The following is a 7,685-nucleotide window of genomic DNA, read 5'->3' on the forward strand; positions in this document are numbered from 1 at the left end:
TGGTTGTTTTGATTGACAAAGGCAGGGGAGAGTAAATGTGCTACTTGTTATGCAGCTGAAGTCATTCAAGCCTGCAACACCTGCTCTCTTTCAGATGCTTATTTCATTATGGCGTCTCTCTCCCAGGAGTCAAGGCACTTTTGTGTATTTTTTTTTTTTATCTGTGCTGCATGTTTACCTGGATGTTATTCCCTTTGTCTCTTACGCTCTCTGCCTTGGTCAAATCGGAGCTTATTCGCAGCCAAGTGTGATCTCACCTACCATCTCAATGCCTGGATTTTCTTTCATTAGTTTGTCTCTCTCGGTTTCACTGGCAGCAAGCAAACAAAGGTGTATCACACTGAAGCATAGCTGGCAGGCTCAGCAGTGAGATACCAGCAGTTCTTACAGCTGCACTAAACCCCTTCATCTGTGAGAGGAGACTAAATCAGGAAATCCTCACAGATTAACCCTCAGCCCTTTGTGGTTTATTATTCATTTTACATTTTTTAATAACTTCTGCAAGGATTTTTCTCTCGCGTGTTCTCTGCTTGTCAAGAACTGAATTTCATATTCATGCTAGATGTAAATAAATCCTAAGGCAAACAACCACCAGTGTAAACATGGAACTGTAAAAGCTATCTTCATATTATGTAAGACAGAATCAACTCTATTCTGCAAATACAGTGTTGTACGAATAAACATCTATGTAGATACAGCTTCGACTGCATCCTTGGTTACGTTTAGTAAAAGCATGACTATTATGCTTAATTCCTCCATTGCTCCATCACACAGCCAATTTGATGCTAAGGCATGCAGGACACTATAACTCAATTCCATCCAGTCTGTTAGTTCTGTAACTTAAATCTGTTCTAGGCACGTTTAAATCTCTTAAAGTCCCTTTTTTTTTTTTTTTTCTGCGGCGGGCACAGCAAGAGATGCTATTTCCATGCAGAAAATATGTTGCCAAGGTAACAGAGGAGAGAGTGAGAGAGAGGCTGAGATAGCCCCTGAATACCAGGACTGCCGCTGCAGACGTAGAGCACTTCGCTCCTCCACCCTGTCAGCATCGCTACAGCAGATTTTTAACCCGTGTACGACACTCGTTTTACATCTGAAGGCTGACTTTAAATGCTTCAAATGTCTAGACAGTTTTTTTTTGTGTTTGTTGGCCGAATTGTCACACCAAAGCACAGTATAGGTTGCAATTCATCTCCCTCTTTTTCACCTCTGGTCCCCTTATCAGCTCTGTTTCTCTCCATCTCTACCTATATATAGACTGGCTTCCTCTCTTTTCTCTGCCTCTCTATCTGTGTACACCTGTCTCCTCTATCTTTCCTCTCTCCTCCTCTCTCTGTGAAAACTCAGATTTGCTTCACTGGCATGGCCGTAGTTAACTGCACTGTTGCCAAAGTAGGTTGTACAAGGTTGAAAGTATGATCATTCAGAATGTAAAAAAGACAACAAATGGCTTGCACATCACAACATTATACACAATATACACTGTAAACACCATATAGTCATTGACCGTTTCAAGTGCTGGTTCTCAAATGGGAGGTTTTATATCATTATAAATATGATATATGAATATCTGAGAAACTTTGATGGGCATTTTCACTATTGTCTGACACCTCATAGACTAAATGATTAACTGATTTCAGTGATGGAAAGTAAATAAAAAAGGGCATTTACTCTACAAGTACTGTACCTAAGTACAATTTTGAGGTACTTGTATTTTACTTGAGTATATTCATTTTATGCTACGTTATACTTCGACTCCAATGTACCGTTACTCCACTATATTTATCTGACAGATGTAAATCAGCTGTCAGAGAGTTTACATAAAAAAATACATATGATGGACTTATGAAATACAATATTGTCAAAGTTGAACCAGTAGTTACAGTTAGTGTCTATTTGGGGCTCCTTTTCACGTTTCTCAGGTTGTTTCAATTGAATAACCGTTTGAGTCCAAAAGATGTAAATTCATCTTGTATTTCACAAAAACAAGCAAAGATTACAGAAAAGTCTAAACATATTAGTACAAATTTTTCTATTCTATTCTATGTGTCCTGTGACTCCTATGTTGGAAACCACTGGACTAAACTACTAGCTAATTACTAACTAAAGTAAAATGCTGCTTATTAATGCATTAGTATTCACAATCTGATTATGTTATATATAAGAATTAATCAGTCACGTGGGCCATTTTTCTGCAGAACAAGTACATAAGTATATTTTGCTGTTTACCTTTACATTAGCAACATTTTAAATGCATGACTTTTACTTGTAATGGAGCACTTTAACATTGTTGTATTTCTACTTTTACTTCAGTAAAGGCTTTGAGAACTTCCTCCACCATTATCAGCCGATTAATCACTAATGAAAATAATGAATAGTTGCAGCCCTACAACATGGTATATTATAATGAGGGTGCTTTGAAGTCTGAGAGTCTGTCGAGTTCTTGGAAGCTGAGTTTTTTTTTGAGTTTGCTCCTTCTGTCTTTATAAAGACTGCAGTGTAGCATTACGTGCTGCTTAGTCTCTACTTTTTGTTTTTGGTCTCTCTTCTCTGGGTTGCCAGGTTTGTCTGTGTCCACCAGTGTCAATGGCCAGGTTGTAATCACTCACATTGTATTTAGGTATTGCCTGTTCAGTGCTAAATAACTGAGTTTACTTTGTGTTTTTGTAGTAGATGTCCAAACGGCACTGCCTGTAACTGTTCTGCCCTGTCTCTCTCTCTGTAGCATACACCAGTGTCTGTCTCTTCCACTCTCTCCCCCCGTGTGCCTCAGTCTCTCCCACATCAGCCTCCAGACGTCAGTCACAAATCGACCTTTATTTGATTAATGCCTCATTTAAGGATCCTCATCACGTCCCGCTTCGCTCCATCCGGTCACTAAAGGTGAACTCTCTTCAAAAGAGCATAGCCATTGCATCTACATTTCAAATGACTGACTGTAAGGCTGCGTGGAGATGTGATCCGCCTGCAGGTTCTACACCACAAACGTGGTCACGGTTAGATCAAAAGACCTTTGCAGCCTTGTTTATGAAGAGCTACCTGACATTCTCAATTTTACCCGCAGTGGCTGTGTCCCCCCCGGCTGCAGTGGCTGACAACTGATCAAACAATAGCTGTGGGGCCTCTGCACTGTTATTTTCTGTCCATATGTGTTAGCGTGTGCGCTTTATATGCCCATTTACCATTAAATTCAAATTAAATGTGACACCATGGTTTGATATCTCAACTTAACAAGCACATTTAGATGAGATCACTGTAAGCAATAAATAAGATTAGCACAAAGAAACATAGTCAATTCATAATCCTGGTGTGAGCTAGTTATGACAGCCCTGAAGCCGTGTGTGTGTGTGTGTGTGTGTGTGTGTGTGTGTGTGTGTGTGTGTGTGTGTTTATTCAGCAGTGGGCAAGTGAAATGCAGGCATGCATGCAGTAATACGTGGTGCTTCTGAGATGGGTGAGCAAACAAATGTGGCCTACGACCTCCCAACAGCCTCCTGTCTTCCATTACTAGAATGAGCGATAACAAGATTAGCATAAGCACTTTTAGTAAGTCACTGTGAATGGGAGCCTTAAAGAGGCTTAAACTGTCCCCCCTTCACCAGTAGCTGATAGATAGTTGTGAGCTGACAGCCTGGCACATGTGCTTGTTTGCGGCACTGTTCTCTTAGTGGTCTCTGACACCGGCAAATCAATGATAAATCCATCATTGGGGACGCTCACCGCAGAGACAGAGAGCAAATCACTTTTATAAGCGATAGCAGCTATCAGGCAAATGGGCATAAAATGGTTCCTAATGGTGCATGGTATGTCTGGTGTAAACTGCAGCCAGCGTCTTTGTCGTCCATCACCCTTGAGAATATGTGCCTGAAGGAGGGGAGGTGGCAGGAGAGGAGAGGAAGAGGAGAAAGCATCTGTTCGTTCAGCATGGGAACCCCTCAGGGGGGGCAAACCGATAATCTGGGTTCACGTCAAACCAAATCTGGTGTCTGTGCTGCGGGATGACATGACACTTAGTAAGTCTGCGTGTCAAACAGTGGAAGTCACTCAGTCAGCACCTCTGCTGAGTGACCTTCACTCAGCCCACTCCTCCACTTTCTAATGGGATTTCCAAAATGCTCACTCATTTTCTGTCTCGGCTAGCTTTGTCAAAATCCTGTTGGTAATTGAAGCACAGTTGACTCAAAAGCTCAGGTCATAAAAAATGAATGACTCCATCCGTTCTCTGAACCCCTGGCATCTGTAAAGTCAGGTGCAAGTGAAGTAGTTGTCATTGCGAGCAATTAACATCGTAACATAATACTTGGCAGCGTTAGTTATCAGGTTCAATCATGAGTTTGACTAGACAGTAACAGTTAGTGCTGAGTAAACAAGGAAGTCTTTAGTTTAGATTTGACCATTTCAATTAGCTCCCCTCTTGCCCAGACTGCTGTTTTCCCAGAAACAGTAATCACATTCACTATTAATGAGGCATGATGTTCATCCTGGACCCATTTACTCCTCTCAATAATGCATACTCTTTGGAATTGCCTGTGCATATTTTACACTGTGCCACCTCCTCCTTCTGTGTGCTCCCCTGAGAGGGATATCAGTGGTGTTTTGGTCTATCTGGCCCCAGGCTCTCTCTACATGTACTCCCAGGGATAATGCTTGCCAGGGGAACAATGTCTCATGTGTGTGTCTCTGACTAAGACTGCCTGCTGCGCAGAGATAATGAAACACCGAGTTTCAACATTGCGAGCAAAAGTTGCTAACACACTTGTTGAAGGGTCTTCTTCAATTGAAGCCTCCGTATAACCCCTCTCTGTGATTTTAATAGGCTCTTCAGTTTGTTAAAATAGGCCGAAATGATCTCTTTAAATAAGACAATTGGCCACAAATTGGACTCATCAGTGCCCCAATGTGATTTTTACCCACATCATGATTGACATTAAAAGTAGGCAATAGTGCCATGGGAGACCATAGTGGTTTAAGAGCTCTGTAAAGGGACTCGTCCTGTCAGAACCAAGTGAAAGTCACACAAAGGAATGAAAAGCCCATTAGCAATGACAGCATAAAACGGATTTAATCAGCGGAACATTGAGGCTACTATTAAGCGGGGGAGTTAATCAAAATGCTTCTGACGATCACTCTGACACACCCTGTTGGCATTGGAGCAGCATATCAAATCGGCCCAGCCTGATGAGGGACCGGCCAGTCTGTTTGTAGAAGGCAGGTCAGACTCCGAGAGATTGGCAGGTTCAGCTCTCCAGTGGGCCAGTGGGCCAGTAGCCTAAGGGTGGAGGGGGGGTTGTTCAGGATCATGGCAGAGGAGTGAGTCAGCATGATGCAAGACAGTAGACTAAAGAGGAGGGGGGGAGGGTCAGATTGTGGTGAGGGGAGGAGGGAGACTAGACAAAGGCCAGAAAACACATTATAGGGTTTTGGAAAGCGGGTCAGGCTCGTGCAGTGTTGTGAAGGAGAGCTTGCAGGTCTGCTCTGGCCACAGGGCTCACTCCACTCTGACCTCCAGCCGAGGTGTATCACCCACACTCACCCCACCGCTGCCCCCCCTCCTCCTCCTCCTCCTCCTCCTCCTCCTCCTCCTCCTCCTCCCCTCTCACCCCCTTTGTGAAGGTGCACTGAATACCGAAGAGCCAGAGGCTGCATGGCTGACATACAAAAGATGCTCTCTTCTCCGTCTCCTGCACTCCTCGTTCTGTTTCACTCCCCATTCTCTCTTACTCTGCAGCTCCCTCCTGTGCCCTCTCTTCTCTCTTTCTCCATCTCTGGAGCTGTCTCGCTTTCTTCTCTGCACCTCTCGCTCCCTCTCTATTTCTTCGTCCTCACCACTGCCGCTCTGCCTCCCACCCTCTTCGCCGTATTTGTTTCACAAAACCTTCCGTCTAACTCCTCTCTGCTTCGCCTCCTCTCCTCCCCTCGCTCTCTGTCTCACTGTCTCTCTCTGCCCAGAAATGTATCTATTATTAACATACACCTCTGGCTGTCGCCAAAGACTGAACCAAGGTTCAGGCCAAGCTCCTCAGTATTTCAATCACCCATAATGAGCGAGAAATAATGAATAAAAGCACATGAATCCTGTCTGTTTGGGTGACAGCAATTAATGTATGTTTTACATACAGTATGTGCAGATCATATTTGCAGGTCTTCCCTGCACAATGCTGTGTTTTAACCCAATGTGCTGTACCCTTTGAGACACATGCTTAAAGAGGCATACCCGTGCATGTCCTATATAAAAATCAATCAGACAGCATCCGACCACCAAAATACACAGTGAATCAGAGCTCGTATTCCAGCAGATAACGTGTATCATGTCAGTCCTGCTGCCATGGAGACATTACTGTAACTGTAGAAATAGTCATGCATGGGTTCCCACTGCGGAGGTTGTCTTTAACCTCTCCTGCAGCAGGTTTCTAGCCTTGTGAGACCGTCCTCATCTCCAGTTTTCCACTCGCAGATCAGTCTGGCATCTTGAGGCAGAGAAAATTTGGAGCCGTTAGCCAAACGACCGGGCCAATCAGCGTTGGTTTTGAGGTGGGTTAGGTGGTGATAGACAGATGGTTTATCCAATCAGCTAACCAGTATTTTCAGACAGCGGTAGCCCTAATTCTGTTAGCCGCTCGCTAATGCTTTTTTTTCTCTTGGATCCTTCTTTTGGAATATGGTCTGGGAACCTGAAATGAAATAGAAGAAGAACCTAAATTCTCGTTACACAAACGGCAAATCTCCTTTACCGACATGTTGCTTGCATGCTGAGCTAACAAGCTATGCTTTGCCTGCAGCAGCAGGGGCGGGTTTGTGGTTGTATTTCCATACGCTTCGTGGATCTGATTGGTTGATTTGGCCCGTCTATCACCAACATAGGTGATAAACAGATGGTTCATCCAATCAGCTAGTATTTCCGCCCCTTCCCAAAAGTTCTCCAACGGAAAGTTGCCAGATGGATATGCCGAGCAAATGCGAAGCAATCCATCTGGCGGAGTCAGGTTAGCAGGTTTCTGGGTCCAGGTACCGTTCGTTCATTTGTTTTTGCTGTCACATATGAAATCGAAAAAACAACTCCTTTTTTTATTTATTTAGTATTATAATTTTTTTTATTTATTTAGTATTTTTTATATCATTGTCCATGCTATTCACGTGGAGTTGCTTTTTTATGATCCTGTTAGTGATGTATGTGTATGTTGTGTGTGATGTCTTTAAGCTACTGGAACCTTGAATTTCCCCTTGGGGATCAATAAAGTATCTATCTATCTATCTATCTATCTATCTATCTATCTATCTATCTATCTATCTATCTATCTATCTATCCTACAAAAATAGATTGTGCCTTTTGTCTGTCAATGCGTGAACATGTTTACATTTAGGCTATTTCAATAGATTTTTTTCAGTCAGTTAAGCCAAATAATTGGGTGACAAAAAGCATGCATATAGACTATTAATTTTACATAGACTATTCATTTTCCATATAGACTATTAATTTTAACAGGTTAAAAAATACAGTGTGGGTAAACTCTTAATTTGAAAAACAATCAATGCATATCCTGCCAATCAGATTTAGCACCACCCACAAGGGAAAATCGGAATATCAAGTGGTTTTTCTGATTTCCGTGCAAGAACGGGAAAAACCGTTTTTTCGTTTTTCTAAAAAAACGGAAAAAAGGAAAAAGGAGTTGTTTTCTCGTTTTTTC

The sequence above is a fragment of the Perca flavescens genome, chromosome 18, assembly GCF_004354835.1.
Source record: "Perca flavescens isolate YP-PL-M2 chromosome 18, PFLA_1.0, whole genome shotgun sequence".
Classification (NCBI taxonomy): Eukaryota; Metazoa; Chordata; class Actinopteri; order Perciformes; family Percidae; genus Perca; species Perca flavescens.